The sequence below is a fragment of the Engystomops pustulosus genome, chromosome 4 (assembly GCF_040894005.1).
Source record: "Engystomops pustulosus chromosome 4, aEngPut4.maternal, whole genome shotgun sequence".
In the NCBI taxonomy this organism is placed as follows: domain Eukaryota; kingdom Metazoa; phylum Chordata; class Amphibia; order Anura; family Leptodactylidae; genus Engystomops; species Engystomops pustulosus.
The window spans coordinates 222,014,790-222,040,281 of NC_092414.1; positions in this window are offsets into that span (position 1 = coordinate 222,014,790).

A 25,492-nucleotide genomic window follows, 5' to 3' on the forward strand; every position below is an offset into this window, starting at 1 on the left:
GCAACGGGGGGGTTAATAGCCGCGATCGGTGCTAGCACCGACCGCGGTTATTAGCGGTGGGGGTTTTATGCATTATGCAAAAACCCCCACCTTTGTATGAAGAGGACTCAGCCCGTGAGCCCTCTTCATACATCCCTTATACCTCTGCGCCGTAGAGCTACGGCGCAGAGCGTTAAGGGGTTAATGTGCCCCAGTGTGTTCATGAAAAACTAACGATAGATAACCACGAGTAATATAAGAATCTGTCTAAAGTTAACTTACACGTTGTTATAATGTTAAAAAGATAATTGTCTCTATTTGGTTCTGTTACCACCCTGGAAAGATAATTTTTAACTTATATGAAAACAAGTCTGAAATTTGCACCATTTCATGTACAGTTAGGGCCAGAAATATTTGGACAGTGACACAAGTTTTGTTATTTTAGCTGTTTACAAAAACATGTTCAGAAATACAATTCTATATATCATATGGGCTGACAGTGCACACTCCCAGCTGCAATATGAGAGTTTCCACATCCAAATCGGAGAAAGGGTTTAGGAATCATCGCTCTGTAATGCAGAGCCTCCTCTTTTTCAAGGGACCAAAAGTAATTGGACAATGGACTCTAAGGGCTGCAATTAACTCTAAAGGCATCTCCCTCGTTAACCTGTAATCAATGAAGTAGTTTAAAGGTCTGGGGTTGATTCCAGGTGTGTGGTTTTGCATTTGGAAGCTGTTGCTGTGACCAGACAATATGCGGTCAAAGGAAGCAGAATATCCTGAGGCTGAAAAAAAAGAAAAAATCCATCCGAGAGATAGCAGACATGCTTGGAGTAGCAAAATCAACAGTCGGGTACATTCTGAGAAAAAAGGAATTGACTGGTGAGCTTGGGAACTCAAAAAGGCCTGGGCCTCCACGGATGACAACAGTGGTGGATGATTGCCGCATACTTTCTTTGGTGAAGAAGAACCCGATCACAACATCAACTGAAGTCCAGAACACTCTCAGTGAAGTCCAGAACACTCTCAGTAAAGTCCAGAACACTCTCAGTGAAGTAGGTGTATCTGTCTCTAAGTCAACAGTAAAGAGAAGACTCCATGAAAGTAAATACAAAGGGTTCACATCTAGATGCAAACCATTCATCAATTCCAAAAATAGACAGGCCAGAGTTAAATTTGCCAAAAAACACCTCAAGAAGCCAGCTCAGTTCAGGAATAGTATTCTATGGACAGATGAGACAAAGATCAACCTGTACCAGAATGATGGGAAGAAAAAAGTTTGGAGAAGAAAGGGAACGGCACATGATCCAAGGCGCACCACATGCTCTGTAAAACATGGTGGAGGCAACGTGATGGCATGGGCATGCATGGCTTTCAATAGCACTGGGTCACTTGTGTTTATTGATGACATAACAGCAGACAAGAGTAGCCGGATGAATTCTGAAGTGTACCGGGATATACTTTCAGCCCAGATTCAGCCAAATGCTACAAAGTTGATCGGACGGCGCTTCATAGTACAGATGGACAATGACCCCAAGCATACAGACAAAGCTGCCCAGGAGTTCATGAGTGCAAAAAAGTGGAACATTCTGCAATGGCCAAGTCAATCACCAGATCTTAACCCAATTGAGCATGCATTTCACTTACTCAAATCCAGACTTAAGACGGAAAGCAAAGAGCAAACAAGCAAGACCTGAAGGCTGCGGCCTGGCAAAGCATTTTTTATTTTTTTTTTTGAAATTCATAGTAAAAAATATACAATACAGTTTGTTTTACATGTACAGTAATTAATTTCGTGATTAATATTGCATTTTCAGTTACATCCAGAACTGCACATGACATACATATCCTTTATTTTCCTTTTATTCCCCATGTTCCTTTCCCCGTTGTTCCCTTTTTCTCTTTTCTCCTCTACCTCTACCTCGTTGCCCGGGGAATGGTGCTTTCAGATCCCATTCAATCCCCCACCCCCCACCCGCACCTCCCAATTTGTTGCCGAGGGGAGAGAGAGAAAAAAAAGAAATGGAAAAAAAAACAAAAAAAAACTTTATGTAAATTTTATTTGAGTTACTGAGCCAAAACTTATCCCCGGCTGAGCTTTTCTCCCTACGTGCGTAATGTATTTTTATCATATTGTTCAACTTTCCTACATAAGGCCTCCCATTGATATATTGTTGGTGGAGTCGTGTTTTTCCAATTTTTTGCCAGGACAATCTTTGCTATTAGAGAGAGTCTGCATATCGCCTCTATTTGAAATTTCCTCAGATCTGGACGTAGTTTGCAACTGAGCGCGTTAAGCATCAATATCTTTGCAGATGCTTCTATTGAAGTGCCCACACGGTGTTCTATTTTTTGATGTACCTCTGCCCAAAAAGGGCGAATCTGCGGGCAACTCCATACCATATGGTGGAACCCTGCATCAGGTGCACCGCATCGCCAACAGCGTGCTTTATCTTGTTTTCCCATCTTAGCTATTTTCCGAGGTGTGTAATATAAACGATTGAGATAATTAAAATACACCATTCTATGATTCATGTTTATAGAGGAGTGGTTGATGTTGTGAAAGACCCAATGGCATTGTTAGTCATATCACCCACTTCTAGTTCCCAGTGCCTATGTACTTTGAATTTCATATTTCGTGTGTTTTCACTACTTAATATATAATATAATTTGGATATGGTATATTTACCTGTCCAATTAACCCATATCTTATCTATCAAGGTGTCTTCCTCAATTGTGAAAAAAACTTTACTCGTGGATCCCCTATATGCATCTATAATTTGTATGTAGTGAAAATAATGTTTATTGTCAATCCCGTAATCCTTTTATAAGTCTGCAAAAGGTATGGGCTTACCATTTATGAAAATTTGTGCCACTTTATTAATCCTGATCTGACTCTAACACTTCCATCCATTGTTCTAGTCCCCTAACTTTACCTATTATTTCATTCATCACATCGGTGTCCTTCCATCTAGACAAAAAGCATATTTTGGATGCTAAAAAATAAAGTCTAAAGTTGGGGATGGAAAGGCCACCTTCGTTATATTTTTTGTATAGGTAATCTAGCTTTATTCTTACATGCTTACGTCCCCATATTAATTCATTCATCAATCTTTCGATTAAGTGAAAAAAATTTGTCATGGATCCATACCGGGGAGGCCGACAACGCATACAACAGCTGTGGTAACATAATCATTTTGAGAAGACCCACCCTGTCTGCTCTAGACAGTGGTAGTTTATTCCATATCGACACTTTACCCCTTAATTTATTGATAACTGGGACAACATTAAGCCTAGCGTAGTCTTCTATCTTGGATGAGATCTTGAGCCCTAAGTATTCCATTTCTTGTTCGGGTGGAATGATGTTTATGTACCCAAGTCTAGTTGGAGAGGTATCACCCAGGGGGAGAAGCGTGGTCTTATCCCAATTGATAGCCAGTCCAGATTTCCCTCCAAATTCCTGCACCAGCCGCGTCACCCAAGGGATTGAAACTTCGAGATTCTTCAGACACAGTAGGATGTCGTCTGCATATAATATAATTTTGTCAGTGGTATCCCTGCTACCAAAACCCCATATGTTCTTATCTTCCCTGATGAGCGATGCGAGCGGTTCCAGAAATAGGTTGAACAGCATGGGGGAGCATTGTCTTGTGCCCCTCTCTAACCCTAGCTGTTCGGACCATCTGCCATTGACATCAATTCTGGCGGTGGGGTTCCTGTATAATAGTTTTGTCCATGACATAAAAACTTCACCGAAGCCGAATTTTTCCATTACACCCCATAGGAATGACCACTCCACCCCATCAAAGGCCTTTGATGCATCCAATGACAGGATGGAGTGGTCGTCCCCCAGCTCACGTCGTTGATTATTTATAAACAGTCTTTCGAAATTATTGGCTGCCGACCTCCCTGGCATGAACCCACTTTGATCTTGGGGTATTAAATCACCTATCACCCTCTGTACTCTGAGGGCTAAGGTTTTTGCCAGAATTTTGATGTCTGTGTTTAGCAATGATATGGGTCTGTAAGAGTCACAGTATAACGGATTTTTGTTTTTCCTCGGTATCAAAATAATTATTGCTTCCCTCATTGAACTCGTGAGAGAGTTCTCGCCCCTTGCTTTATTCAAAACTTCCATTAACATGGGTAGGAGGACGTCACCATATCTTCTGTATATTTCAAATGGGAGTCCATCAGATCCTGGGCTAGGATTACACTGCCAGTTTCAATTCTGCGACCGTCAGTGGAGACTCTAATATCTGTATCTGTTCCTCCGTTAATCTGGGGAGTTCGATTCCATTAAGATATCTGTTGACGTCCGCCTCTCCATCTCCATCTTGAGATCTATACAGATCTGTAAAGTATCTCTCAAAGGTATGTCTAATCTGTTCCTCATCCACTACTATGTCACCCCGTATGTCCTGAATCTGTTGAATCCTGTTGCCCTTACCCTGTTCCAAGATGATCTCCGAAAGGAATTTACATGGCTTACCCGACATACAAAATTTGTTCTGGCCCCTGAAAAATATTGCTTGTTGTGCTTTGTGTACAAAAAATTCAGCATATTCCTGTTTCTGTGTGTGTAATTGTTGACTATTATGTGGCGTGGGGTTCTCACGATGTAGAAGTTCTAGATGTTGAATGTTTCTTTTTAATCCCAACTCCGTTTTTTTTTATAAGAAGCTTTGGTTTTATTAATTTCCCTATGCCACCAGCCCCTTCAAGGTGTCCCACACGGTGGCACTTGTGTAGCCAAAATTCTAATAGTTCATCTCTAAAGTCTTCATCCCTCGTGGTGATAATGGACATCCAATGGGGGTTTAGTCTAAAGGGCCTTCTCCAACTCTCCGAATTGCTCTGAAGCTCTAATTCTATCATCATCATGGAGTGATCTGAGTGACTAGCTGTTTGATATTTCATTTGCTTAATGTGACCAACCGAGTCATGGGACGCAAATGCTAGGTCGATTCTCGACATCACCGTGTGTGATCTCGAGAAACAAGAGTATCCTCGTTTGTCCCCATATAAATATCGCCAGATGTCTATCCATTCTGCCTCTTGGCAGAACTTAGCTAGTGGGGATTCAGTATTTTGTTTTGAGCCTGGTATCTTATTCAAATTTACTCGATCTAACTCCGAGTCCAGAGTGCAGTTATAATCACCGCACACATAAACGGGGCATGTTCTCTTAGAAACCAAGAAAAGCATTGCTTTCACCAATACATTTAAAGAAAAAGGGGGGGAGGGATGTACACAAAAATAAGGGTGCATATTACGCCGTGGAATCTACCGTGCAAAAAAACGTGTCTGCCCTCTACGTCCAGTTCTGAGGAATATATTTCAAAGTCGATTTTTTTTTTTATGAATATACACACTAACTCCCCTGGAATAGGATGAGTAAACCGAGTGGTATTCAGCCCCTGCCCATTTTCTTTGTATCAGTTTCACTGTTTCTTTACTCATGTGAGTTTCAACCAGGCATACTATAGCTGGTAAATGTGATTGTACGATCTCAAATACTATGCGCTTTTTTACTCTGTCTCCCAGCCCTCTAACATTCCATGTGATTAAAGATAACATCTACCAAATAAATAAAAAAAATAAAATTAAAAAAAAAAAACAATCCCCTCTCTCTCCCCATCGGCTAACCCCCCCCCCCCTGCCCCCCCTTAGTGTACCAAGGTGCTATTGTGGTACTCATACCTTGGGTAGTCCCTCTGCCCACCCCCCCTCTGTCCCACTACACCACCCACGTCCAACCCTGTATCAATTATAAACCTTTGGATTCTACCCATTTCATTCCCTCCTCTGCGTTATCAAAAAAACTGGATTTTTCTTTATGTACTATCCTTAGGCGGGCTGGAAAAAGAAGGGAATAGGATAAGCCTGCCTGGATTAGCCGTTTTTTAATTTCAGAAATTCCCCTTCTTTTAAGCATTGTCTGTTTCGAATAGTATGGGTAGACTGAGATTTTGTTCCCGTCAAAAGCAACCTCTTTACTATTCCGAAGTACTCGTAGTATCATATCCCTATCCTTAGATAATAGAATCTTACATATTATTGATCGAGGGTGGGCACCTGGTATTGGTCTTTTCCCCGGGACTCGGTGAGCGCGCTCCACACAAAACATGGAAGATTTTGTGCGCCAACTGTATCCACTAACCATTTTTGTATAAACTGCTCTGTGTCTTTCCCCTCCACCCCCTCTGGGAATCCTATTATTCTTAAGTTAGATCTTCTAGATCGGTCTTCCATGTCCACCAACCTATTCTGTAATTCCTTGTTTTCAGTTTTAACCTGGTCTAGAACCGTTTTATTGTGCTCTGTTTTTTTTCCACCTTACTCATTTTGTTTTCTTGTAAGGAGATTCTATCTCTGATCTTAGTAAGATCCTCTCTGATTGCTAGCACATCGTTTCTGGTCTCAGCCAACTGTGTGGAGAGATTTTCTATTGCTGGGTTAATTTTATTTACTGCCATTAGTATTTCCTCCCAAATTGGAGGCGTCCCTGGGTTGACTGGGGGTTCTCCGTCTTCACTATCTGTCTCTGCGGTCAATTGTTTGGTCCCTACCTCCTTGGATGCTTTTTGGTTTTTGTTGGGGGTATTTTTTTAGGAATTTATCAATTTTGGAAGAATTTTTGTCTTTGGGGGAGACAGACCCAGCAGATTTTCTAGAACCACTTTTTGGTGGCATTGTCCTATATTCTGTACACCTTCCTTAGATGTTTCAAATGAATGCCTGAGTTTTCAGACTTTTATAGGCAATCAGAAAGCCAATACGCCTACAGTATATAAACTGTTATTGAAATAGCTTAGTTAGCACAATTTACTCCGTGCATAAATAGGTTATTTAAGAAATTGGTTTCACAGTCGGATACAAGCATATATATATACAGGAAAATCAAATAAATGCCAACAATGATGACCAGATCTAGAGCAAACTCAAGTTAGTATAACGGAGGTTAATCTTCGTTCGACAACATGCAGTTAGTTATGCATCACATGTATTGTGGTGCTGAGCCTATGTGCAATGTGCAGAGAGCTCAGAACAAACAAAAATTAGTCTGACAGACGTTAGACTTCCTTGATCAGCATGCAATTAGTAACACGTTTCATATACTGTAACACCGATATCAGCACCAATATCTCGATCCATCAGCTTTTGTCCAATTTAGTTGTTGAAAGTCAGGGGTTAAAGCAGTTGACGATAGTCCATATAGTCACTGTTGGTAGCGGTGTTACAGGTACAAGTTTAGTTAGACATATGGTAACATTCCATGTGTTAGTATATTCTCTGTCCAATGGTATGAGCAGATGCAGGTTACACCCAATTGTTAATTATCAATGCTGAAGACAAGGTTAGTTATATGACACAGTTCTAACCAGACTTCCAGTTAATTGTTAGTAGTGAATAATTACTGGTCTCCGACCATCACAAGCATAGCCAGTCCGGTAAGGTTAGCCTATAAATTAAAGTTATGCAGGACCAGAAATATGAAGAAATTGCCTCACCCTTTCGTGGCTTGTGAACGCCGGGTAGCCAGGATCGTTGTGCGCTTCTCCACAAGGGGGTGCAGATTGTTCCACAGGGTGCCTCCTAACTGTCGCAAGGCAGGTATTGGGGGAGGTATCGCAAGACACCTCACCTGTGGGTCAGCAGTAATCCAGACCAATTGTCAGCTGTGCCGGGTCTAGAGCCTCCGGATGTCTCCTGGCCGTGCTGCCTAATACAGAGGCAGGTCAAGGCGCAGGGCCGATGTCACCGGGCTGGCGCCTCCAACTGGCCCGCACACCAATATGCCGGCAGCGTCCCGCAATTCTGAATTCTGTTGTAGAGGTTTCATTTCAAATCCAATGTGGTGGCATGCAGAGCCCAACTCGCGAAAATTGTGTCACTGTCCAAATATTTCTGGCCCTAACTGTATGTAACAAATACTACCTTGACTCAATAAAAAGTATTAAAGGAACAAAATACAATACTACCGAGGACAGTTATAACATTTTTTCGCACTCTAATGTGATCTATTTAACCAAACCTCCCAAACCTTTTCTGGCTTTTCAAACCTGGCCTCCCACTCCTTCCCCTTAGGTGGCTTCTTATCTAGAGATGAGCGAGCACTAAAATGCTTGAGTGCTCGTTATTCGAGACGAACTTTTCCAGATGCTCGAGTGCTCGTCTCGAATAACGAGCCCCATTGAAGTCAATGGGAGACTCGAGCATTTTTCAAAGGGACCATGGTTCGGGAATAAAATGTGTTAATTAATTGAAAAAGAATGTCTTCTGATAAGTTAGCAGATGTATGCAAACATCTGCAATCTATTCTTCACTGTTCCGCGCGTATATTATCTCCCGACAAGTTAGCAGATGTGAAGAACAGTGAAGAATAGGATCATTTAAGTGAAAAACACAGTGAAGAATAGATTGCAGATGTTCGGCACATCTGCTTACTTGTCGGGAGATACGCTGTCTCCGTGCCCCGCTGTCTCTGTGCCCCACTGTCTCCGTGCCCCGCTGTCTCCGTGCCCCGCTGTCTCCGTGCCCCGCTGTCTCCGTGCCCCGATGTCTCCGTGCCCCGCTGTCTCCGTGCCCCGATGTCTCCGTGCCCCGATGTCTCCGTGCCCCGATGTCTCCGTGCCGCTCCGTGCCGCTCCCCGATGTCTCCGTGCAACGATGTCTCCGTGCGGCTCCCCGCCGCTCCCCGATGTCTCCGTGCAACGATGTCTCCGTGCCCCGATGTCTCCGTGCCCCGATGTCTCCGTGCCCCGATGTCTCCGTGCCGCTCCGTGCCGCTCCCCGATGTCTCCATGCAACGATGTCTCCGTGCGGCTCCCCGCCGCTCCCCGATGTCTCCGTGCCCCGCTGTCTCCGTGCCCCGCTGTCTCCGTGCCCTGCTGTCTCCGTGCCCCGATGTCTCCGTGCCCCGCTGTCTCCGTGCCCCGCTGTCTCCGTGCCCTGATGTCTCCGTGCCCCGATGTCTCCGTGCCCCGATGTCTCCGTGCCCCGATGTCTCCGTGCCGCTCCCCGATGTCTCCGTGCAACGATGTCTCCGTGCGGCTCCCCGCCGCTCCCCGATGTCTCCGTGCCCCGATGTCTCCGTGCCCCGATGTCTCCGTGCCGCTCCGTGCCGCTGCCTGATGTCTCCATGCTGCCGCTGCCCCATGTCTCCGTGCTGCCGCTGCCCCATTTCTTCGTGCTGCCGCTGCCCCATGTCTCCGTGCTGCTCCCCGGTGTCTCTGTGCTGCTCCCCGGTGTCTCTGTGCTGCTCCTCGTTGTCTCTGTCCTGCTCACCGTGTTCTGCAATGTGTTCTTCACACATATATATTGTTCTTCACATACTATTTTGTTCGCACCGTTCCGCGCGTATCTCCCGACAAGTAAGCAGATGTGCCGAACATCTGTAATCTATTCTTCACTGTGTTTTTCACTGTGTTTTTCACTTAAATGATCCTGTGTTCACTGTGTTCACTGTTTTTATTCTATTCTTCATTGTTCTTCACTGTGTTTTTTTAATTAAATGCTCGATCTCGAGCAGGGGAAATACTCGTCCGAGCAACGAGCCGTTTCGAGTACCTTAATACTCGAACGAGCATCAAGCTCGGACGAGTATACTCGCTCATCTCTATTCTTATCCTTCCAATGATAAAGCATTTGTTTCCTAGCTAATAGAAGGCCTTCAATATATAGAAAACATTCCTTAATACTCCCACTATACCCAATTCAGAGCCTAAGATACATACCTCAAGGTATATTACATTCAAATATTGATTGCAATTTAACTACTACCCCCAGCCAATAATGATGGAGTTTTGGGCATCTCCAAAGCATATGTACCAAATCAGTATCTGTCAAATTGCATCTAAGGCATTTTTCAACAATTTTTTTCCAAAAAATAATTTAATTGTTTTGATGTAAAATGCACCCTGTACAGTATAAATAATTGGGTTACAATAAAACACATCTTTTTGGTAGTCTTTTTGATCACGTGCAGTGAATCCACCCACTCTTCCACCATTAAGTCCACCACTTCTTCCCTTTCTCCCATGTAAGATCTTATAGACCCTAGACATTATTCCTTTTTTGTCTAACTGTGGGGCAAAAAAGGCCTCCAGTGGGTGAACCACTTCTTTATAGTCCTCATCTAGTCGGCAATCACTGAAAGTACACCTGAGCTGGGTATAGAGCAACCAATCTCACACATTTAAGTGAAACTCGGCAGCCAGATCTTCATAAGCTCTCAGATTCCTTTGTTCGACTACCTGATGTATAAATGAGATCCCTTTACCCTGCAAAAACCTTGAATAACCATTCAGGACCAAAGCCCATTTTTTAAATCCCTGGAATGGTGATATCCCCAGATAACCCTTACACCCTATTTTCCATTTTATCATCTCCCAAACCCACTGCATTAATACAAAAGTGGGAAATTGGGCTTTATATTAATCTATTTGAAACCCCCCATTTCCAATAAACTCCATATCGTATATTTTCAAAAACTCATATTTTTTTCCTATAATATAGTGCACCATCTCTCTATCACAATCAAAAATGTTTCCCCATTGTGTAGCTAAAAAAATAACAAAAAAGATCAGGGATGGCTGATCCTCCCTTCTCTATCTGTAGAAACATTTTATCGAACTTTATATGTGCCTTTTTCCCATTTCAAATAAAGTCTCTTAACAGGGAATCCAAAACCAAAAAAGTCTTCCTGTGGAGGATCACTGGACAGTTTTGAAAAACAAACAGAATCTGAGGCAACAGCATCATTTTGAAAACTATAATTGACAAGTTCTAATGACAAGTTCATTCTTCTCATTTTTGCCCTGACCTTTTGGACAAGAGGCTTTACATTAAGCTCTAAATAATCCCTGGGTTCTTTACTAACAATAATCCCCAAGTAATGCATCTTCTCCACTGCCATAAGTTTATCCAAGAGATGTACAGATGGGTTACTGGCAATTGGCAAGCAACAAGATTTCCCCCAGTTTAATACCTGAAAATTTGCCAAACTTTTCTATCAACTCAATTACCACCTGTATCCCCTGTTCCGATTTATCCAGAAACAGCAGCAAATCATCGGCATATAGCAGAAGTCTTATCTCCCTCTGTCCCCATACAAACCCTCTAATCCCATCAGAGGCTCCAATGGCTCTAATGCAACTGCAAATAACAGAGGACACAGGGGGCAACCCTGCCTAGTTCCCCTGTATAGCTGCAACGTGGCAGAAGCCTTTCCATTTATACTTATTCTGTCTGAGGCGTTATTGTAGAGCAGCTTCACCCACCAGACAAATTTTGTCCCAAATCCCATCTTCTCCAGGATGGCCCAAATGTAGTCTCACTCTTCTTGGTCAAAGGCCTTAACCACGTCGAGCAAAACCACAACCAGCATTTCCACTACCTCACAAGGAGACTGTAAATACCACCACACACGCATTACATTGTCTCTGACTGATCTCCCGAGCATGAACCCCAACTGGTCACCGTGAACCACGGATCATACAACTTTTTGCAATCTCATTGCAAATAGTTTGGCTAACAGTTTATAATCAGTGTTCAGCATGGAGATCGGTCAATACGAGTCCAAGTTCTAATGAAATGAAAACAATCGCCTCTCTCAAGGATTGGGGCAGCAATCCTTCTGCAAATGAGGGATTACCGACCTTCAGCAATACGGGAAGCAGTAGTTCCACATACTGTAGTATTACCACCAGTGGAATTTAATCTAAACCCACTGCTTTCCCCCTGGTCAAATTTCTTGGAGCCTCAGAGAACTCTTCCAGGCTCAAGGGGTTCTCCAAAAATTCCTTCTCCTTTGAAGACAAACAGTTAATTCGTATTGTAGACCGTACTTTATCCATCACTTTCTCTCCCACTTTCTCCTCTCCTGAGGACTATAGTTTTTAAAAAGAATACCGAAATTCCTTTCTTATCTCTTCTTGTGTTACCACTATTCATCCATTTCCCCCTTAATAGCACCTATATTAATCTTTTAGTTCTGACTTTTTAACATATTTACCCGTTTTTTAGATTTATACTGACCCAATACTGACTGATTCATCTGCCTTTTAGCCTCAAGAATAGCCTTCTCCATAATATATTGCCTCAAACCTTCCTGTGCCTCTAACCATGGGCGCCTATTCTCTGTAGGGTTTTCCACAAATTGACCCTCTTTACCTGTTACCTTCTCATCGTTCTTTTTTCCCTTTTAAGGCAATTAATCTGATCCTATATTAAGCCCCGCAGGTACGCCTTCAGTTTAGCCCACACCACCCGAGTTTCTAGCTTAGCCATATTCCTACTGAGAAAGAATTGGATTTTGACACCCATATCAATCTTATTTTTCACAATGCCAAACCAAAAATGTTTAACCTTATAATAGACAATTAAGTTCAGCCTTTTTAGTGAAAAGCAAGCCGGAGCCCCTGGCTCCAAATATTATCTTCTCCAATAATTCACTACCAGCCTCATTTCCTTGGACCAGAAAATAGGGAGAAAAGAGGATCCATGAGCTCTGGCCTGGTTAAGTGTATACAGGTTAAAGAGCTAAATCTGGAGGGGCCCACTGTATCAGAAGGAGGAAAAAAATGGAAGGTTCAACTATGTGTAAAATTCAAATTGCCTATTTTGGTGGAGTGCATTATATTTGAATAAATAACTTTTTTGTGGGCCTCTACATGTGAAATAATGTGTATAAATGAATGATTTGGAGAGAAAATCACAGCCTCAGATATGGATTAATCATAATCTTACTATATGTGATGTAATATATGATGGGGTCTTCAAAACTGAATTGAGAAATATAAATATATATATATAAATAATACAACACATAATATATATAAACTATATGATGTTATATACCATACAGCCAGTGCTGGCCGTGCAGCTGTCATATTGGACACCTTTCCTGGATTTTACACAAATTAAGTCATATTTCATGATATATGTAGTGTATGCAGTAATAACATCATATAGGTTATATATATTTATATTATATATGGTATTATTTTTTATTTTTAGTACAATATAAAATTCTATTTGAATATCCCTTCACCTATTACATTATACATTGTGTGATTATGACTTATCCATATTTGTGGCAGTGCCAGTCCATGTGTTCCCATTCGTCTCTATTGTAAACTATTGGTTTTTGATTGATCTTCTGGATTCTTTGATTAAAGGGATTGGCCGCTTTATACCAAAACCAATATCCCAGCAGAACCTGCCTTAGGGCGCATTCACACTACCGTTACCTGCCGTACCATTGCACGGCGAGCACAAGGCGACACTGGGGAGAGGACGTGAAGCTGCTCCGGCGCCGTATTCCGTAGAAAGATAGGACATGTCCTATCTTTCTACGGGCTACTGAACTCTGTGGTGCCCGCACGTGTGCAGCACCGTACCACTCCCGTATGGCGCCGTGAGGCCATTGAAGTGTATCCCCCATATATATCCCCATGTATCCCCGCATATAAGCAGTTAATACGTCCCCTATACTTTGTGTGAATGTAGCCTTAGACTGGCTGTACAGCTCATCTTTATAATAATGAATGGACCATGTGTGGGGATGTGGGTTTTCTAGCTGTTATAAACATACATCAATCAGGCTTCTGGGCAAAAAATATTTGTTTGAGAAAGAATAAACTTAATTAAGACAAGAACAAAATACTGTAGATTCAGGGATCCGGTTGCAGATAACTTGAAACAAGTAGCTCCCCTAGGGTCGGCTCAGACACTGAGGCTGCAGTCACACGTGGGGTTAACACACGCATTTTGAAATGCAATACAACAGCACAGAGCAGATTTAACTGCTGTTAACATTTGCTTTTACAATCACAATGTTTTTTTTTTATTGATTGATTTATTTATTGATAATTTAAAACCTAATTTCTTTTAAAACCATATTCTTTCATATGGTTTGATCTTTAGTGTAAAATTTTACAATCCTTACGCATTTTGTATCTTTTTGCTGTCCCATTGCCTAATAACAAGAACCTTCGCTGCTGTCATCCATCTTAACTAGAGATGAGCGAGCACTAAAATGCTCGAGTGCTCGTTATTCGAGACGAACTTTTCCAGATGCTCGAGTGCTCGTCTCGAATAACGAGCCCCATTGAAGTCAATGGGAGACTCGAGCATTTTTCAAAGGGACCATGGTTCGGGAATAAAATGTGTTAATTAATTGAAAAAGAATGTCTTCTGATAAGTTATCAGATGTATGGAAACATCTGCAATCTATTCTTCACTGTTCCGCGCGTATATTATCTCCCGACAAGTTAGCAGATGTGAAGAACAGTGAAGAATAGGATCATTTAAGTGAAAAACACAGTGAAGAATAGATTGCAGATGTTCGGCACATCTGCTTACTTGTCGGGAGATACGCTGTCTCCGTGCCCCGCTGTCTCCGTGCCCCGCTGTCTCCGTGCCCCGCTGTCTCCGTGCCCCGCTGTCTCCGTGACCCGCTGTCTCCGTGCCCCGCTGTCTCCGTGCCCCGATGTCTCCGTGCCCCGCTGTCTCCGTGCCCCGCTGTCTCCGTGCCCCGCTGTCTCCGTGCCCCGCTGTCTCCGTGCCCCGATGTCTCCGTGCCCCGCTGTCTCCGTGCCCCGCTGTCTCCGTGCCCCGATGTCTCCGTGCCCCGATGTCTCCGTGCCCCAATGTCTCCGTGCCCCGATGTCTCCGTGCCGCTCCCCGATGTCTCCGTGCAACGATGTCTCCGTGCGACTCCCCGCCGCTCCCCGATGTCTCCGTGCCCCGATGTCTCCGTGCCCCGATGTCTCCGTGCCGCTCCGTGCCGCTGCCTGATGTCTCCATGCTGCCGCTGCCCCATGTCTCCGTGCTGCCACTGCCCCATGTCTTCGTGCTGCCGCTGCACCATGTCTCCGTGCTGCTCCCCGGTGTCTCTGTGCTGCTCCCCGGTGTCTCTGTGCTGCTCCTCGTTGTCTCTGTCCTGCTCACCGTGTTCTGCAATGTGTTCTTCACACATATATATTGTTCTTCACATACTATTTTGTTCGCACCGTTCCGCGCGTATCTCCCGACAAGTAAGCAGATGTGCCGAACATCTGTAATCTATTCTTCACTGTGTTTTTCACTGTGTTTTTCACTTAAATGATCCTGTGTTCACTGTGTTCACTGTTTTTATTCTATTCTTCATTGTTCTTCACTGTGTTTTTTTAATTAAATGCTCGATCTCGAGCAGGGGAAATACTCGTCCGAGCAACGAGCCGTTTCGAGTACCTTAATACTCGAACGAGCATCAAGCTCGGACGAGTATACTCGCTCATCTCTAATCTTAACATTAAAACCTGATTTACTTCTCCTGTTTGCCCGGTCTGTGCCATTCCTACAATTGCTGTATCCACTGTGGGGGTCAAAGACAGTCCCAAAACTCTATTGATCCGATCAGATATTTCTCCCTATAACTTTAGGACAGGACCAGAACAAAGGCAGCTCCTTCATTTTCACATTCATAAAAATTTCTAGATTTCCTGATTTTAATTTTATAAAATTTTAATACAATACAGGTGAGTACTAAAGAATATAAAGAATTTTAGTCTGGATATATCTATGGTGCTCATTAATCAATCCTATCTTAACATTTCTGTATTTACTCCCCCAATTGTCCCCCTCTAATCGAAGCTACCCAACTTTACCATCGATCCGGTGACATCCGCTTAAAGGGGTTTTCCTCCCACGAAGACAATTTTCCTATATGTACTCAGAATAACAAAATAATGTGTTCTCTAATTCACTTTTATCAACAAAAATGCAGCATTTCACTGATATAAGTCCAGCCTGTTTCTATCAGTCCTGCTGTAGACAATTTCAGTTGCAAATACACAAGACCCTTTAACTTCTGACTTAGGGTTGGGTGGCTGCCATCTTGGATTTCTGTGTGAGATTGTGCTGCTGAGATTTCTGTCTCTTTCTGCTCTGAGCCTATAGTCACGCCCCCTGCATGGAGAAACTACAAACTACTAGGTGATAAGTGGGGAAGGGTGATGCAGGCATCTGTGAGATGTAGCAGGGCTATAAGTGTAATGGTGTAAAAGTCTGTCAGCCTCTCTGCATGCATCTCTGTCTCATCTCTCCTTCTCATCTCTCCATCTATGTGTCAGTAGAATTTCAAAAGCCACATGAAAGTGTACATACACCTGTACCCTGATAATGTAACCACATTGTCACCCCACAGAACTAGATGAATAATAATGTGTCTGCTAATAGAGTCCCCGCCCACACCCTGGAATTTTGCATTGAGCAGCCTAGGGAGTGATAAGAGCTAAAACAGAAATAACACTGAGTAACATTGTAAAGTAAGAAGTGAAACTGATCTTCATGCCTCCATTTGATTTGGACTTTTTTCTGCCCCTAGATATTCTGCTTCAATAATTAAAAAAAAGAATTATCTGACTAATATATCTTTAGCTTCCCCCTCCTCTTATGTCATTGTGGGACCTAATTGCGATGCCAAAAGGTCAATAAATATTGTAAAGACGAGAGGGGAAATCCTTGTCACATACCTCTGGATAGTAAAAACTCTCTGAACCATTTATGATAACCTTTGATTTGGGTCAACTGTAAACAAAAGGTTTCCAACATTATTCATAGTAACCTCCACTCAACCCGAGTGTCTAAACAGGGTCTAAAGCAAGGATCAAGTGGAGGTCTCCATCTCCCCTCTCCGGGGATGCAAACAGCCTATGTAGGAAATAATTCACATTTCTTATGAATGATGCTGGTTATTACCTTGTGGAGCCTTATTGCCAATATTACAATCACAATGTTAAGACAATCCAAACTATTGCCAGGAGCTTATTTGTCTATTCTCTGGAAACGTGTGTCAACTTTTGGGGATTTTATGCATTAAACAATGAAGCATGTGAGACACATTTTTTTGTACCTTGTCTGAAAAGTCACACAAATTTTTAATTGGCCTCTTACCTACATTTGCTCTGAACCGCAGAAAAAAATTACACAACAATTTGGGACTTTTTCAGACGTCCACATTTGGATTTGTAAGAAAAATCACGTGCCGACATGTAAAACTGCCTTCAAAAAACAGGAGTTGCTAATTTTGATGCAATTGCGCTAAATAAAGTAGGAAAAAAAAATGTTTGACGAATGATCCCCTAGAGTCTTAAAGGGATACACCTTTGAGTTATAAATAATGTCATAACATTGCCGGTTTACCTGTATTTGAAAATAAAAATGAGCTGAGGCCCATTCCACACTTGTGAGTGTGATACGATGAACTTGCATCACACTCGTAACGCATGGTGCCGGAAACGCGCGGCTCGAACGCTGCACCGTGGGAGTGAACAGGCCGTGCGGTCCCGGCAGCATGCGTTGCGAGTGTGATGCAAGTGCATCGCATTACACTCGCAAGTGTGGAACGGGCCTTACAGTTCACACAATAATTAAATCACAAGGATCACAAACACATTCAGCTTGGCTGCACATGTGATCGACTCAAAGCCCGTCCCCGGGCGCTAGCATTGCATTTGCCAACACAACGTTAGTGCCACAAGTGAGCGCATCCCGCGTGCATTAACATATGCGTTTGTTAACTTACTAATAACTCATGTATTAATGGTTGAGTTTGGTAAATGCAAATGTTGACATCAATTAAATTAGTCAAATCTCTCATCAACTATTGCATTGCATTGTAAAACACATTCATTAAATGCCAATAAGGGAGATAAAACAGCATTAGCTGTTTGGCGAGATCCTTAACCCCTTCCCACAAGCCTATTGCAGCAAAGGCTTACTGGTAACACCCGTGATCGGTGCTAGCAGGGTGTTTCCACTTAAAAATGTAGCGCATGGGTGCCGCCATCTTAGCTCCCCGTGACGTCATCTGTTAAAGTACCCTAGAGAGTCTGAAAAATAGTAAAAGTAAAAATAAAAAAAGTAAAAAAAATATATATAATAAAAAAAACTAAATATTCAAATAGCCCCCCTTTTCCTAGAACTGATATAAATATTAATAAACAGTAAAAATCATGAACACATTAGATATCGCCACGTATGAAAATGCCCAATCTATCAAAATATAATAACGTTTTTTCATTGCGTTTTACCCTGTAACGGAAAATAGCGCCCAAATTCGGAAATGGCACTTTAATGCCATTTTGAAAAATATGAAAAAAAATCAATAAAAAATGATCAAAAGGTTACATAGTCCTAAAAATTATAGCAATGAAAACGCCATCAAAAATGTCGCAAAAAATGACACCACCCACAGCTCCGTGCACCAAAGTATGAAAAAATTATTGGCGCCAGAAATTGGTAAAATTAAAAAAAAGAAATTTGTACAAGAAGTTTTAATTTTTGTAAATGTAAGAAGACATTGTAAAACCTATAAAAATGTGTTATCCCCGCAATCGTAATAACTCAAAGAATAAAGTGGACCTGTCATTTGGGGCGCACAGTGAAAGCTGTAAAATCCAAGCCTAGAAGAAAACGTCACAAATGCGTTTTTTCAACATTTTCACTGCATTTGGATTTTTTTTTTCGCTTCCCAGTACACGGCATGGAATATTAAACATCATCACTATGAAGTGCAATTTGTTACAAAAAAAATAAGCCGTCACAGAGCTCTTTATGTGGAAAAATAAAAAATGAATAAAGCAATGAAATACCGACAGAACAACTAATTACGTGCAGGGCAACCTATGTTGTTTATATAATTGTTTGTACCTGTAAAACTTTCTATGTAGGAAAAACGATTAGAAGTAGAGATGAGCGAGTATACTCATCCGAGCTTGATGCTCGTTCGAGTATTAGCGTACTCGAAACGGGTCATTGCTCGGACGAGTATTTCGCCCGATCCATATCGAACATTGACTTAAGAAAACACAGTGAAGAATACAATGAAAACAGTGAACATAGGATCATTTAAGTGAAGAACACAGTGAAGAAAACATTGCAGATGTTTCCGTACATCTGCTAACTTATCCGAAGATGGAAACATCTGCAATGTGTTCTTCACACATATTGTTCTTTATATACTATTGTGAAGAACACCGTTCAGCACGCGTGTCTTCTGATAAGTTAGCAGATGTACGAAAACATCTGCAATGTTTTCTTCACTGTGTTCTTCTTTCAATGTGTTCTTTCAGTGAAAAATGCTCGAGTCTCCCATTGACTTCAATGGGGTTCGTTATTCGATACGAGCCCCCGAGCATTTTAGTGCTCGCTCATCTCTAATTAGAAGCTTAAATACAAGGAACAGCGAGCACATTAGATCGATACTAACAGGAAGGAGAGCCCCAAGATTGATAGAGCACATACAGAAGTGTCACAATTCTAATCCCAAAGCGATGTTCTCTGCAGGGATAGAACATGTACCCATCCCAAATATGGGAGGAGACCGCCAACATTTATTGTTGCAAAAATAAGGGAGATGGATGTTAAAGACGGGAGCGTTAGGTCCAGTGGGTCTAGTTTTTCTTAAACTTTTATGATTTTTGCAGTTTTTTATTTAAATCAGTTCTAGGTAAATGATGATTTGAATGTTTACAAGGGCACATTGTAATGAATGGGTTAAAATGAGACTGCCCCAGTCTTCGTATGACCAGAGGCTGTCATGGTAAGAAATCATAGCTCTCCAATGACGTCACCAGGAACGGCAATCCAAGCGGGTATGGTGGCACCCACACACCATCGGCTTTTTATTGCTGGGGGGTCAACACCCATGATTGGTATTAGCACTGATCATGGGTGATGATCACGGATGTTTTCTGCATTATGCAGACAACAGACAACACCAAACTTGTATGTAGGATAGCAATCAAGTGATGAAACAGCACTCCGTATGAATCAAATGAAGATTTTTATTCCACCATAATAGTGCAACATTTCGCCAATTCAATCAAGGCATTATCAAGCATTGGGGTCGGACCCCCTTAAGAAGACCTGCACGCAAGCTATTCTTATACACGGTGCTGCTACATATTCACTTTTTGGATAAACTTTTATGTAAAGCATATAAATAAAGATGTAGCACCTTCCAAACACAGATTAAGAGCTGCACATAAGAACGGCCTCGGATGGATCCACCAAACATCCAACATGCAAATTTTAAAAAAGTTTTCTTAATCTGACCGGAGCTCACAGTTGTTGTAATCTTCTATTCCAATGAATATGTATATACGACTTCCTTCAGTCCATGAAGATATTTTCACACTAAAGATTTCATTTCAATTGTAGAAACGGAAGTGAATCCAGCGCTTGAGCCAGGTTAGTGATTTAAAATTTCATCCTTTATTCGTATAGTGCATAATCCAGTGCAGCTTAAAAATGCACACGATACCGCCTATGTCACATGTCTTCAGCTGGCTTTAGACAGATAGCGTAACCAGGCAAAGCCTACGCGTTTCTAGTGTCCACAGACTAAATGCGAATGAAACGGAAACTCCGCTCTGAAGCAACAGAGAGTGAGAAAATCCAGTGTGGATTCTTTGGCGTGCCTGACGTGAAATGGTGTCTAGTTGGTATCATTTTGAATGTGAACATATCGTATATTCCGGCGTATAAGACGACCTGGTGTATAAGACGATCCCCCTACTTTCCTGTTTAAAATATAGAGTTTAAGATATATTCGCCGTATAAGACTACCCCTTTTCCAACGCATACAAAACACCGGTAAAAATAAAAAAAAATAAAAAATGGAATTTAACATGGTCCTTTTTTTAATGTAAATTCTTATGACATGCAGGTATATAGCAGGAAAACTGTCGCTCATAAACATAAGGCATACAACAACAACATTACCAGTACAGCACAGCCCCCAGTACTATACAGCACAGCCCCCAGTAGTATACAGCACAGCCCCCAGTAGTATACAGCACAGCCCCCAGTAGTATACAGCACAGCCCCCAGTAGTATACAGCCTGCCCCCTGTAGTATACAGCACTGCCCCCAGTAGTATACAGCACTGCCCAGTCTGCCCCCAGTAGTATACAGCACTGCCCCCAGTAGTATACAGCACTGCCCCCAGTAGTATACGGCACTGCCCCCAGTAGTATACGGCACTGCCCCCAATAGTATACAGCACTGCCCCCAGTAATATCCAGCCAGCCCAGCATTAATAGAAAATAATAAACTTATATACTCACCCTCCGGTGGCCCCGACCTGCAGCGCTGCTCCCCCGATGTCCGCGTGGGTCCTCTTCTGGCTTCGGCGCCCGTCTTCTATGTTCACTAACTTCGCCGCCATTGTTCTCCCCTGGACGGCGCCTAGTATGACACGCCGCTGCTGACGTCATACTAGGCGCCGCCCCGGGGAAATGCATGGCGGCGCCCAGCAGAAGAAAGAAGACTGCGCGGAGGACGATCCGCGCGGACATCGGGGCCAACGGAGGGTGAGTATGCACCCCGATGTCTTTTTGAGGCTGCCGGCAGCTTTTTGAGGCTGCCTGCAGCCATCGCTGTGCAAACACCGATCGCGGGTGTTACCGGTAAGCCTTTGCTGCAATATGCCCTCTCCATGCACCGGGACCCGCCGTATAAGACGATTACCGGCGTATAAGACAACCCCAGAGAAGACAGAAGATTTTTCTGTCTTCAAAAGTTGTCTTATACGCCGGTATATATACGGGTATCTGTAATTAAATATATTTGCATGGATTTGTTATACATTGACAGGTATTTATGTTATTAAAAACAACCAATTAAAAACAAATGCAGGTTACTGTGTGTTATAATACATTCAAACGGCACGTGTTTAGTGCAATTCTTGTTTGTACAAAAAGACCCTATCTTCATACTATTAATTCAGATTTAATTCCTCCGATCTGGGAAGATTTTTTATTCTGTGACTCGGCTCTGTGTGATAATTATCTTTGATGGATTCTTTCTTTTCTCTATCATGATATTCAGGCTAAGTTAGTTACTCAAAAAGACTGGATGGAAGTATAGTACAAAGAGGTAAATGTCTACAGACAGGGGGAGAATCAGAGGAAAAAGCGCACAGAATCATGAGGATATGCTGTATATCTCTTTAGTATGATTGCTCTCTATATTATTAATAATGGAACATCAGTTCAATTTTGTAGTTTAAACCCTGAGGGTATCTGGTTTGTAGGTGAAAAATCGGAAACGCCACTCTATCGAAGAGGCGCTTTTGTATGTCACCTCCTCTTTTTCCTACTGTGATCTTCTCTATTCCATATACCTTACAGAATTGTGTTTGCCCACCATGGAATTGGTTAAAATGTTTAGATGCCCTGAGATCATTTGTTTTTGTTGGGTGGTATTTCCTTTGTACCCAAGATGTTCTAAAAATCTCACTTTAAGTTTTCTCATTGTAGCCCCTGCATATTTTTTATTGCAATGTGTGCATTCAATAATGTAAATTATACCCTCACTATTACAATTCATGTACGACATTATATTGAGTTGTTGTGTGTTGTCATGATTGTAGAATGTTTTTGTGGGTGATGCATAATTACATGTCTTACATGGGTGGGTGCCACATTTAAAGTAATCCTTATGGTGTAGCCAGTTTTTCTTATTGTCCATTTGAGAAAAACTGGGGGCTATGAGATTACCTATGGACGTGGCCCTACGTGATATAATATTGCATCCATTTTTCAGAATTTCTGCTACTTTACTGTCCTGAAATAAGATAGGGAGGCAATTGTTGACTATTTTTTTGATTTGATCAAATTGTGGACTGTATCTTAGCACTAACGTGGGCTTGTTATCCTTATTGGGATTTCTTTTTTATTATTGAGTCTGGTGTTGTATAGTAGCTCATTTCTATCTTTGTTGCTAGTAATTCGTTCAGCCCTTCTCAGTTGCCATGGGGCATAACCTCTTTTGTGTAGCCTGTTTTTTATGTCCTTAATTTCTTTATTGTATTCGTCTTGTGAACTACAGTTTCTTTTTGCACGGGTGAATTCTCCTACTGGTATCGCTTTTTTTTGTATGGTTTGGATGAGAACTGTTAGCATGTAAGATGGTATTTCCTGTGATTGGTTTTAGGTATGTCTTGGTATGTATTTGATTGTTGATAACATAAATGTTTAAATCCAAGAATACCATTTGTGAGTTGTGATACGAGTATGTGAATTGTAAGTTAAATTGGTTGTTGTTAATGTGACTCACAAATTCTGGTATGGCAGACACATCGCCCGACCATAAAAAAGGAAAGGTCGTCGATGTATCTGCCATACCAGAAGACCGAGTCGAGAAATGGGTTACCATCCTCCTACAAATAACACTCCTCCCAGTAAGCCATGACTAAATTTGCCAAAGATGGGGAATATTTAGCCCCCATAGGGACTCCTATGAGTTGAAGGTAGAATGTATTGTCAAAAAGAAAAAAGTTGTGTGTCATAAGATACCATAATACTTCCTTCATATAATTTTGTAAATTTTGACTGAATGTGCTGTATTTTTTTTATATGATGGTCAATGGCTTCTACCGCTACATGGTGTGGAATTGATGTATACAATGCTGTGACATCGCAACTGAGCCACGTGTAGGTGTCTTTCCATGTGATATTTTGTAGTGCTTTAATTACATCCCCTGTATCCTTGAGATGCCCTGGGGTTCTGACTGCCAATGGTTGAAGGAGAGAATCCTTGGTGGTTTGCAGCCAGATCTTGTGCAGTGAGCTCTGCAGATTTTTGTGGCCGATAACTTTAAAAAAAAGCATTAGCAAAGCGAGTGTGTGAGCTTGGCAGCGAGTGTGCACTGATCCCAAGTGTGTGCAGTGTCATAAGTGTGACTTAGGTTTAAGGGAAGGAATACTTTTTGGATCCTGCAACAAATAGATAAGTGCATCTACATTTTTATTTCCTGATATTCATTGTGTGTTTTTTATTGCAACCAAGTAGATCTAAAGGTATTTTACTTGCATAATCTGTATATTGTGTGGGGGGTATAGGGAGGCATTCACCTTGCTTAGCTAGACAGTATAGTCACAGGTGCTGCCTAATTAATAGTGGGGTGTGGCTATCTAATTAGCAGCCTTTATATACTTCTGTGGTCAGTTTGTTTGGTGGTTTGCAGCCAGATCTTGCGCAGTGAGCTCTGCAGATTTTTGTGGCCGATAACTTTAAAAAAAAGCATTAGCAAAGCGAGTGTGTGAGCTTGGCAGCGAGTGTGCACTGATCCCAAGTGTGTGCAGTGTCATAAGTGTGACTTAGGTTTAAGGGACTTAAGTTTGAGGGGCTTTAGTAGGTAACTTCTGTGTTTTGTGTTACTTTGACTGTAAATTCTTCTTTCTGTGCATATTTCTATTGTAATCCCCATTAGAATTATGGACTCCATAAGTGGCATTGCTACACGGTGTACATCCTGTGCCATGTATGCTTTCCTTGAACAGCCGTTCGAGGGGGAATACTGCTGTGTGGGGTGTGTGAAAATTGCTCATCTGGAAGCCCAGATTCTGGATCTAAATGAGCAAGTTTCAAGGCTGCGGGCAATTGATAATATGGAACGAAGTTTGCTGCTCCTGGAGCACAAACTCTCTGGGGAAGATGGTTGTGGGGAGGGAAGTATGGAGGTGCAGAATGAGGGGGCAGCTAGTTGGGTAACATGTAGAAGGCGGGGTAGAGGGAAGAGTTGTAGAGAGTCTAGTCCTGATCTGGTGCACCCCAATAAGTTTGCCAGGCTGGTGGATGAGGGGGATATCAGCTCTGGGGTAGCAATGCTGCAGAAAGACGTGGCCGCTAGCAACCAGGGGAATGTCTGCTCCAGTAAGAAGGGTAATGGGAGCAAAGGCAAAGTCAGACAGGTGCTGGTAGTGGGAGATTCCATTATTAGGGGAACACACAGGGCAATCTGTCACAAAGACCGTGCATACCGAACAGTGTGTTGTTTGCCGGGTGCTCGGGTTCGGCATGTTGCGGATCGGGTTGACGGATTACTGGGAGGGGCTGGTGAGGAACCAGCGGTCATGGTCCACATTGGCACTAATGACAAAGTAACAGGTAGGTGGAAGGTCCTTAAAAATGATTTCAGAGATTTAGGCCATAAGCTCAGGGCAAGGACCTCAAAGGTAATTTTCTCCGAAATACTGCCTGTACCACGTGCCACACCAGAAAGGCAGCGGGAGATCAAGGAGGTAAATAAGTGGCTCAAAAGTTGGTGTAGGAAGGAGAGGTTTGGGTTCATGGAGAACTGGGATGACTTTTCTGTGGGCTACAGGCTCTACAGTAGGGATGGGCTGCACCTCAATGGGGAGGGGGCCGCTGTTTTAGGGGAAAAAATGGCTAGAAGGTTGGAGGAGTGTTTAAACTAGAGACCTGGGGGGAGGGCAATTACACTTGTGCAGGGCAAATAGACGGTGTACATAGAGAGCTGGGAAGGGTTATAGTCCATGGGGGAGGAAGGGGGGCTGGAATGAGATTGGGGAATAAGGACAAAAGGAATAGGGACAGGGAAAACCATATAAAGTGTATGTACACAAATGCCAGAAGCCTCACAAACAAAATGGAGGAACTGGAACTCTTGATGTTGGAACGGAAATATGATATAGTGGGAATCAGCGAGACA